At 28.9% G+C, this 11,873-nt stretch overlaps 1 protein-coding gene across 3 annotated transcripts in view; it reads right to left on the bottom strand.

Moving 5' to 3' along the window:
- Positions 1–11,873, bottom strand: part of LOC106679129 (ankyrin repeat domain-containing protein 50) — a 230,589-nt gene that overhangs the window by 41,635 nt on the left and 177,081 nt on the right. For all 3 annotated transcript variants that reach the window (XM_014418098.3, XM_024358971.2, XM_014418099.3), the window contains one exon: positions 7,012–7,098. The gene's annotated coding sequence lies outside the window, so the exon portion shown is untranslated. The remainder of the gene's footprint in view (positions 1–7,011; positions 7,099–11,873) is intronic.

Genomic DNA, 11,873 nt, shown 5'->3' with positions numbered 1-11,873 from the left:
CATTATTCTTATCTATTTATTTTATTATTATTTTTTTTTCTTTTAATAAGAACATTTTATATAATTAGGGGTGTCATTTGTATGACTATACCCCCTCATAATCGACTGTTAAAAATATATATAATATAAGTTATATCAACTATGTAAGATCCACCGGGCCGATCTGGTATAAAAATAAAATAAAAAAAAAATAAAAATATACAGCAACAATATATATAAAATAACCTTGTTAATAAAATAAACTATCAATTGTAACCAAATTATGAAATATTTATTAATAAATCATAATAAAATAAACAAAAACTATAAGAAATAAAACAATTAAAAATGGTTTCAGTATTTCAAACTTTTAGGGTTATACATTCGTAGTGTGATGGATGTTCCACATTGCTTGAAAAAAAATTATAGATATTTGGATCTAATGTTGTTACTGTAAGACGAACTGCGTTTATTTCAAGCTAAAATATAACAATCTCACAAGAGGAGATCATAACACCAAAAAAGTCCTTTCCGCCGGACCCGCCCCACTAATACCCCCGGGGAGCGACGGTCCTTTATTACTTTTGAAATATTAGCTTAAAACGGAAAGAGGAGATTTTAAAGATAGTTAAATCGAGCAATATTTAAAAAAACGCCTGAAATTGAAAAAAAAGAAATTTCAGAAATAGGGGAAAGACCTTAATGTTCCCTATGTAACCGATCTAGCCCGAACTAGATATCACTCCTTCCATTATAAACTCTCTAACTACACAAACCCCCTAGTTTCTAATCTTGCATCCTCTTCCATTCCTAACAATCCTCCGAGGCGCCTGAAAAGAAGATGGCCACGAGACCAACTAATGTAAAATTTCATTAGAGTGCTACCAAATTAAAAATTACAAGGGTATACAATGAAACGTAAAAATTAAAGGTTATAAACAATAAATAAAAACGGAAATAGGAACAGATAAAAAGAAGAGATATTAAAGAAAGTACAAATTAAGAGATGAAAAGGGATAAGAAGTTTAGACTTCCGTCAAAACAGGTATGAATTCTCCCTCGTTCATTTTCTTACTTTGTTTTTTGATTTTATTCATATCCCTTTTCATGTTTTAATCTCTACTTTCTTTAATATTCCTTCTGTTTATCTGTTACTATATTCGTTTTCATTTATTGTTTAAACCTTTAATTTTACATTTCATTGTATACCCTTGTAATTTTCCATTTACTTTTTTATCTTATGTTAAGTGTTTGTATTTTTTTTAGCCTTGACGAAGCCCTGCAACGTGGGTCGAAAAGTTGGCTCAAATAAAAATATACTATTCAAGTTTAATTTGACCGCATCCGGGCCATATTCCATTTATTTTTTAAAAATAAATGATCTATTCAAACAATTAAAAACACATGAATAATGGAAAAAATATCTGTCTGTCGATACCTTTTTGTAATTACAACTAAAACACATAAATAGCAAAACTTTTACAAATAAAATAAGTTATATGCTTAGGAAATCAGCAAGTCAGTACTTTAAAACAACAATATGCTATTAATGTTAAAGGAAATAAAACAATAAGATCTAACTCGTAATAAACTGTGGTATGGTATTGATCCCGTGTTAACCAACAGAGCTCTTTCCAGTGTAGCCCGTCGTACATGGTTGCTAAGAGCTCTCTTAGAGCCTTTTAATAAACTGAGTAATTGTTCTGCAGAGCAGGTCCGTGATCAAAAATATTTTATTCTGAATTCACTATACTTGTGACAGGTTCCCAAGAGGTGAATGGTATCTTCCTTTTCTTTGGACTTACATACCGGGCAATTATCGATATCATCACATAACCATGATTTTACTCTTAAATTTATTAATATATCGGAAAATCGAGCGTATTGATACCCCATCGAAATTACTATTTAAATATGGTGTTTCGAAAATAATTACTAATATCACGCTACATTTTGAAATTCGCTGAACCTAAGAATCAGTTTGACACTAATTTAATTTATTTATTTTTTTTTTTTGTGCGATTCATTAAACGTCAAATCTCTTTTGAGGGGAGGTTGTAGTCAGGAAAAAAAAAAAATTATTCCTTCCGACGTTACGACCCGAGTTTCAGGTCTATATCAGGGCTATAAGACAAAAAGAGGCAACAAGAATCATTCAGAGAAACATAAAATTGAAAAGAAATAATAAATTAACAAATTTGGAAGTACACATAACAACGAATTGAAAAAAAAAATATTAATATTAAAATATTAATTTTATTAATACCTGTAAAATTATTCACTTTATGTCATTCTGTTCATATTTTCATTTTTATTTCCTATACTCATTGGTTGTTATCTTGTTCTGTTCTTAGCCCAGATGAAGGCTAGAAACTCGAGCCGAAACGTTCGCACAATTAAATAAGTAACATGAACTTATTTGTGTTTCATTTTGACCGCACCCCAACCATCTTCTCCTCATACAAGTCATCCACGGTCAACTATCTCTCATAATAAAAAAAAAAAAAAAAAATAGTTGACTGATAACAATGAAATTAGACAGTAGCAGATTGATAACGACTGTTTATTGATTAGATTGATAACAATTGTTGTTATCTATCTGCTACTTTCTAATTCCATTGTTATCAGTCAACTATTTTTTATTATTCTATTTATTGTTATTTATACTTCCAAATGTATTAGTTTATTATTTCTTTTAAATTTTATCTTTCTTTAATTGATGCTTGTTACCTCTTTTTGTTTTATAGCCCTGAAACTCAGGTCGAAACGTCGGCACGAATAAATATTTTTTTCTGAATTATCTCTATAGGAAGTTTGGTGAGTCAATTCATAAAAAAAAATTTCTTTTGAGGTTAAAGACTTCCAGTTTAATGAATTTTGTATTAAAATTATCACCACATGGTACAACGTTGCTGGACCACTGTCCCATATTCATGCACCTTAAACCTCATAATTTCTTATAGGAAAACATGTCACAATTTTTACATCTTCACTACTCCTTAGCAAAGCTATCACTCTATATTTCTTTCAGTAGGAGTAGGAAGATGCACAAACAGCGACATGATTTTCTAGAAGAAATTATGAGGTTTAAGTGAGTGAATGAATATGGGACAGTGGTCCCGAAATGTTGTACCATGTGGTGATAATTTTAATAAACATTTCATTAAACTGGAAGTCTTTAACCTCAAAAGAAATTTTTTTTTATGAATTGACTCACCTAACTACCTATAGATATAATCCAGAAAAAAATATGGAAGTCTTTAACCTCAAAAGAATAATTTTTTGTTTATTTCTTTTTTTTTTGCCGACCATCTTCCCCACTTATTAATACATGGTCAACTATCTACACCTCATTTCAAATCTCTTATGTTAATTAATGAAGACAATACCATCACAGTATACATAGTATGCTAATTTTCAAGCAATTTATGCAAATACAAGATCTTCCGATCCTATGGAATGGGAGTTATTAAATCTAAAAAAAAAAATGACCTTTGATTTTATTGTCCATAATAAACAACTAGAAAGCAGAGGAATATTAGAAGTAGAAAAAATATAAATAACACTGTTACACCAACTGCAATGAATGGTGCAACAGAGTGGAAATGAAATAGTACGTAACGATTGCGACACAAAATTAAACATCACAATTTCGAAGAGACATGACGCATCTGCATATTCTCTTCTCCTAAATTTCACAGAAGCCTGTGCCGGGAATGCGATCGTAGGTATAATATTGCACTGCGGTTTCATTTTCCCATTTTTGGAAAGGGAATGGAAAAACCGTTATTACATTGCCATGAGCCGCTATTGGTGGAAATTCATTTTGCCACTGAACTGGGCAAGATCAAAGTTTGGCCAGAGCGAGGAGAAACTTCGTTACCGCGGGCCGATCCCATCCAAACTTGCGGCCCCTTCAAAGCCACGTTTGAGGCGAAATCATTCTTGTCGCTAGGGTTAGAAACTTTCCACAAGGCAAGACGCCGGTCAAGAATGATATTTTGTCAAGACAGCTTGAAAGTATAAAAAAAAAAAAATCAAATTATGAGAAGGTCGGTGGTGCGGTCAGCAAAAAATACACGAATAAACGAAATTTAATTATTTGTGTCGACATTTCGATCTGAATTTAGGTCTTCATCGAGGTTGAAAAAAAAAAAAACGAGATAAGAATTATACAAAATAAGTGATAAATGTTTTGTATAATTCTAACTTCTACAATATATAAATATAATATTGTAAGAATTATACAAAGTACTTTAGAATTAGTTGGTATAATTTTTACCTCTACAGTATTATATTTTATCTTGTATTAGTATCAATGAACTATAATCTAATTTATTGTTATTTATATTTCCAAAATTGTTTATTATTATTTTCTTTATATTTGTTTTTGTCTCTGAATTGAGGTTGTTATCTCATTTATAATGGCCAGAAATTCAGTTCGAAACGTCGGCTCAAATAAATATGTTTCGTTTCTTTGTGTATTATTGCCGACTGGCTTCTTCTCATATACTATATTTAACTATTTAACCCTCATTAAAAATCATATTAATTTTATAACTATTTATATATATGGAAGCGGGTAGCTTAGAGGTAAGACGCTGTGTTACTAACTCCAAAGACTCGGGATCGAATCTGGCTGTGGCAGATTAATTATTTTCTGCTTCACTATAGCCGTGAGTCAGCCCTGTAGGTTTTGGAGCCCACCGTGCCTTTAGGGGGTAGCCTTAATTGAGCAAAAAACTGGTGTTTGAGCGTGATTCTGACCAAATCTCTTACTTACATAACCATTGATATAGGAATAGTACTTCTTTACAAAGTATCCTTACCCTTAATACTATTTTCTTTTTGTTTCTATATTTTAGACACAGTTTCGGACGGACTCTCAATTATTCAATCCATTCATACATCACAGTTGAATTTTATTAACCTTTATATGTAGTGTTAGATTTAAATTATTCATAATTTCACCAACATATTGAAAATTGATAATTAACTCATTATAAATAGTGAAAAGCCAATTATATATGTAAAACATTTACTTATTTTAAAATTTATTTACTTTCAGTATTTGATGTGGTCATACCCTCCTTATTCTAAGGGTTTTGTCCCACTTTTATAATAGTGTAGTAAGTGAGACCACAAAACCTAGGTAAAATAACAAAAAAACAAAAGATAAAAAAAAATTATAATTCTATGCCGTAACCACCAATCGTTCTCTATATACAACTGAACCGTACAGTGACGGCAATCCAAATCCAAAACCAATCCAAACCAAATATACTAAATCAGTCTTAAAGCTATTCTCCCATTTACGTTTCGGCATGGGGTTCACCACGGACACGAACCCCTCAATTCAGTTTTTATTAATATTTTATCGGTCGATTCCTTAATAAGCCCCACGAGCTTACAAGCCTATCTTATTCGCCGAAATGCTATAATTTGAATTATATTTACCGGGTGAAAAATAATAAAAATATTTATCTTAAATCCACTGGATACAAAATAATTATAATAAAGCAGAATAAAATCTAAAAGATATTGATAAGGGTTGGAAAAACGGAAATACAGTTTTCCAACAGTTGTATTAACGTTTGGGTAACAATTTAAGGAATTGTGAATTTATTAAAAAAATAAATCATTAAATCAATAAATCAACCCTAAAATTTACAATTTTTTATTTTTATGAAAATTCGTATTAGAGGGTTTCAAAATACGCTGACTTGTTTTTCCCTTTAAAAAAAAGTTTTTTTAACTACTTTCCATAAGCGAATTTTGGATTTTGTAATTTTTAACTCAATTATACTCATATCAATAATATTTTGTTTTTATTCAACAAAAAAACAAATAAAACGATCGATTAATATATAATAATTATTAAATACATGCAGAGTATAAGCGGTATGCGATAACATAATTTAAAAATTTTTTTTGTCGGTCCCTAGGGAGTATTGGTAAGAAACATCAAATACGTGTATAATATTTTTCGAAATAAAGTCACCAAAACAGTTTCATTGAATCGGTGATCCCATGTGCATATTCCTACTCTTGTAAGACCAACAATTATTCTAACCGATTTTATTTCCACTACCGTCTCAATTATAATTTCTGGGTGCAGTGTAGCTTATGCAGTTTTGCGATGTGTAGACTTATGAATTCTACGATTAAAAAATTTTCATTCAGTTTGAATATTTTTTACAAAATATATATATAATCTTTACACTTTCATAAGACTGATCATTATTGTATAAATAATTAAACTTTATCCAATTTTATTATCAAAAGAATTTATATTTATTTATAAGTCCAACGTTTCGGCCAAATGGGCCATCTTTAAGGACACCCTATCACGAAAAGCTTTTATTTTTTATGCTTTAACTTTTTATGCATATGATTTTTAACATTATAAACTAATAACAGTATTATTAATAAATTATCATACCATAATACAATTTTAGAACTACATAAACTTAAAAAAAACTTTATGCAGTCTATTCTGCCCAGGTCATTAATTCCAGCCCATAATCAGCCTATGAGACATTAAAACATTAGGGAATCATATATTTTTTTAATAAGCAATCCTTAGTTTATGTCTAGTTACCTATTTTGTCAATTCTTCACATTAAATTAAAAATTAAAACTTTTAATTACAGGAAATTTACTCTATTATAATTTATCACAACAATATTTGTAACCTTCCCCACGCTCATTTCAGGCATTTAATTTTTATCATAAATTAATTTTACTTAAAATATCTGCATAGTGTTCAGATTTCTTATGTATGTTTTAAAATTCACATAAATTGTTTTGAGACTAAAATTGGATAAAATTTATTTATTTAAACAATGTTTCACAATGTTTTAATTTAATTTTTATCTTTAAAAAAATTTTTAGAAATTACCTCTCTAATGAAAAATTACACTACTTAGAAAAATCAATCTTATATACAAGATATATATGCCAATTATATATTATGATACATTGATATATTTGATGTCTAAAGTTATATCGTGTACTTAAGTAGTTACTTACCATTGCTGTAGAATAAGTTTATGAAAGCTAACTTCTCGTGACTCCACCTACAGGCTGTAGCGTGATCCTGTCATGGCAGACTAACACCTGCAAAAGGGAATTCAAAGTTAGCGAACGCATCAATAGTCCGCAATCTACGGCTTTAGTGGGTTAGTACACAAGGGGGTTCGTTATCCAGGTTACTTAGGCTTGTACTATTCTCATACAGATATAAACAAAATAGATAAAATCTTGTATTGATAAAATAAGATACTAGAAATACAGGAATCAAAATTTTATTTAAAAAAGAAAAGAATAAAAAAAAAAAAAATTTCTGCAAATAAAAATGAGCTAGTTCATTATTTCTAGTGTTTAGAAATGATATATAATAATTAACAATTAATTGAAAATTTTAAGGATATACTTATATACTTGATATAATGATATACTTATAATACAAAAATACAATTAAATTTTTATTAAATAAATCAAAAATTGTATCCTTGTTAGTCTCAACACTTTTTATTTCAACAGTCCAACGTTTCGGCCATTTCAGCCATCCTCAAGGATATCTTCAATTATAAATTCTTCCTCACATTAAAGTTTAAAATTTGTTTTGCAGGCTATTCTGCCCAGGTCATTAATTATAAGTTAAAAACCTATTTTTTTATTTAAAATCATAAATATCTAAATTCTCTTATTTTAAAATTATCCACCAAATCACCACCATATACACAAACCATTTATCTATTGTTACGATAAATGGTTTGTGTATATGGTAGTGATTTGGTGGATAATTTTAAAATAAGAAAATTAAGATATTTATGATTTTAAATTAAAAAATAGGTTTTTAAGTTATAATTAATGACCTGGGCAGAATAACCAAAACAAATTTTAAACTTTAATGTGAGGAAGAATTTATAATTGAAGATGTCTGAAATGGCCGAAACGTTGGACTGTTGAAATAAAAAGTGTTGAGACTAATAAATAAATAATTACCTGTCTCAAGAAACTGAAATAATATATTTAAATCAATTTTTATTGATTTTATTATCTTATTTAGTTATTAATATTAAATAACGTTTTAATGAAAATAATTTTGATTTGAATATTTTCCTCACTTATAGTATGTAACTCAGATTTTTAGTTTTGGGGATATTTGAATTAAAAACCCGTCATAATTTAATTTCTAGCGCTATGTTTTTCACTTTTCGCCTCCTTATCTTGGAGTAGTACCAAGATATAATTTTGAATTATAGATCATTACAAAGAGAATATAACACAGAAAATTTCCCTCACTTGCAATATGCTACTCAAATTTTTACTTTTCGGAAAATTCCATGTCAAATGTAGGCTCAGTAGTAAGGCGCTGTGCTACCAACTTCAAGGACCCGGGACCGAATCTCGCTTTTTCAGATAAGTATTTATTGTGCTACTGTAGCCGTCAGTCAACTTAATTAGAAAAAAAATTTGGTGGTTGAGCGTGATGATTGACTAATCACTTCCTTTCACAACCGTTGGCCAAAAAGAACTTCCTTACACATGACCCTCCATGGGTTTTGGAAGTTCGCAGTCTATTATTTAAAGACAAATATGCGGGAGCGAGTAGCTCAGAGGTAAGGCACTGTGCTACTAACTCTAAGAACCCGGGTTCGAATCCGGATGTGGCAGATAATTATTTTTTCTTTCACTATAGTCGTGAGTAAATCCTGTGGGTTCGAGAGCCATCCGCAGTCCACTCAGCCTCATGAAACTGATACCGTTAACGGGGAAAAAATCTGGCGGTTGAGTGTGATCATGAACAGATCACTTTTTTGCACAACAGTTGTTCTATAAACCGTACTTCCTTAGATAGTCCTGAACCTCTGACCCTCCAGGGGTTTTGGCAGTTCATATTTCATTATTTTCTTTTTTTTTTTTTTAATAATTTAAGAAAAAATCATGATCACGTAAATGAATATTACATGTAATAACCCATTAATGTATTCAGTAAAATACAGTATTTAAACAAAGTTCAGGTCCTACCATACTGAACTTTTACGTATTATATAAAATCTTATATAAAAGATCCTTGTCAAAGAACTTCCATAGTGTAATACCGGGCTTAGCAACAAGCAGTATTATTCCTCTCCTCTTGAAATTAATAAAAACAAATCACATCGCTCCTCAAAATCAAAGTATAATAAAGCTACTGCACAAACTACTTTTTTCCACCAATATTTTTCTTCTCAGTGTTGAGAAAACAAACTTGCTTTCAAATCGAGAATAAAATCGATAGCTATAGAAAATAAGAGGCACTTCAAACGCTTCGAGTTTCCAGACTCCGTTTGACCTGAGCAAACTCAGCTTTAGAAAAATAAACGGCCAAGCACGATTATGTAAATAAGAAAGATCTACTCAATACTTCAGAAGTGAAATTTAAAGGCAAATAACGGGCAGAAAAAAAATATATCCAAATATTTCAAACAGCTTAATATTTATAAATAAATATATAATATTATTCCACTAATATTTTGTAAAATCAATAAAGGATACACAATACATTCTGATAGTCTAAAATGAATAACGATACGACCTAGCATTTAGTAATTAATAATTGCATTTTTTTAAAGTAGATTAAAACAAAATAAAATAAAGGGACTATAATATATATCGTACATAGGTTGGTCGATGTACGACATGTCACAATCTCACAAGAGGAGATCATAACACAAAAAAGGGCAATCCTTCCCCGCCGGACCTGCCCTGCCAAGACCTCCGGGAAGCGACGGCCCTATATCACTTTTGAAATATTAGCTTAAAACGAAAAGAGGAGATTTTAAGACAGTTAAATCGAGAAATATTTAAAAAGCGCCTGAAATTGAAAAACGGCATGAATATAAATAATATATATTATAATAAATATAAATAATATATAAATAAAATAAAAAAACATTATAAAAAGACTATTTCGTGAAAAGACTATTATATGTAAACATTCTGTATGAATTAAGTTTAATATATTTTTAATGATTTGTATTAGAATGCTACCAATGGGTAGTTTCTCTACATGCTTGTACCTTACCATTATGATATTACTTCAAATTTACTTGATGTATAGTTGTAAATATCAATAAATAAATAAATAAATTATTCGTGATACATAAAAAATTTCCGTTATATTCTCCAAGTTTTTCTCTTCCACTTTATTTCAGGCTAAAATTTTATATTATTTCTTTATTTATATATTTATGCCCACTTATCTATCCCCTTGTAATATTATTGCATAATACTTATTCATTATATATTCTCTCACCCTTCCCTTTTTTTAACTTTATCCTATTCATTACTACTTATGTAAATTATTTAAGGATCATTGTTAAAAATAAACCTAAATGGTTCCTCTCAGATAATTATTAATTATCACTACTTTAATTTAATTTAATTTTTCTATAATTTAAATAAATGAAAATAATTTAAACTTGCTGAGGAGTTGAGAAAGTATTAAAAAGAAAAAACTAAACGTTCTAAAAAGACTGAAATTAATTCATACTAGAAACTTTAAGCAAAAATTATGTATGAACTCAGTTGAATATCTTTTCTAATTGTACATGAAAAACAAAAAATTTCCGCTACACCCCTTGCCTGGTCTTTTCTGAAATATGGAGGGGGGGAGGGTTTATCTAGAGGTGATCAACGTATTATTAAACCTTCGGGTGGGTGGGGGTTAAGTTTTTCATTTCGTGGGACCACCACTTTTGAAAATAAACCTCATTGGTTCCAGTCAGATAATTATCTAATATCTTTACTTTCATTTAATTTAATTTTTCTATGATTTAAATAAATGAAAATTATATTAAATCATATATAGTTGAAAAACTATTAAAAAGTAAAAAAAAACACAGAATATCAAATTCGGACTTTCTAGAAGGATTGAAAATAATTAACACTAAAAACTTTTTGCAAAATTACTTCCGAATTCCAAAAATACTTTACAATGTAGCAGGCAATACTGAATAAAATTTAGCCAATTAATGTTTATTGAGAGAAAAGGGTAGATTTTTTTTATTACTACTTTTTAGATAGTACTACAAAACCGATTAAAAACTATCCAATCCTCACCCAAAAAAACAAAAAACAAACAAACTATAAATGAAATAATTCTATATTAAAGTCTTGAAAAAGTAAATCAATGAAATTTATTGGGATTGTGGTAGTGTAGAAAAACTATCACAAAAAATATCAAACTCATCAAACGGTTTTTTTAACAGAAATAAATAAACGTTCTGAAAATATTTATATGTCTGGACTAAAACCCAAAATATTATTTAAATCAGATTATAATTTTTTTTCTGCATGTCTCAGGGTATTTATATTTATTACCTTTTATTATTATTACATTTTTTTTTAAACATCCACTCATACCCAAAAATCATAAATAAAATAGTACAAAATTAATTTTTTTAAAAATTAAATCGATGAAATTTATTGGGATTTCCATTGAGTTGAAAAAATATTAAAAACAACATTAAATTCGAACGTAACGTAATAACGTTGAAAATATTTGTACATAAGACTTTCAATAAAAATTATTTCTGAATTTCGAAAACCCTTTTCATTAGGAGAAATAATTTTTTTCTCTCTTTTTTAAATGCATAAAAATGTACCCCCTCCCCCAAAAAAATGCCCACGAAAAAAAAAAAAAAAAATGAATTCTGGCATTTAGTGAGAATTAAAGTTTTTTTGTTCTTCTGGCATAAATTTTAAAGAATTTTGGGCAAATTTGTATTTTTGATTTAATATATGCTATTAAAATATATTAAGCAATTTGTTTAAATGAAATAACTTGTACCCAATTTAAGTCTCAAAACAATCTTTATTTCTTTCAAAGTCCAACGTTTCGG

The sequence above is a fragment of the Halyomorpha halys genome, unplaced genomic scaffold (genome assembly GCF_000696795.3).
Source record: "Halyomorpha halys isolate HHAL.00 unplaced genomic scaffold, Hhal_1.1 Scaffold12.1, whole genome shotgun sequence".
NCBI lineage: Eukaryota > Metazoa > Arthropoda > Insecta > Hemiptera > Pentatomidae > Halyomorpha > Halyomorpha halys.
Note: the sequence above shows the minus strand (reverse complement) of the source record. Positions and strands in the feature narration are given on the sequence as shown.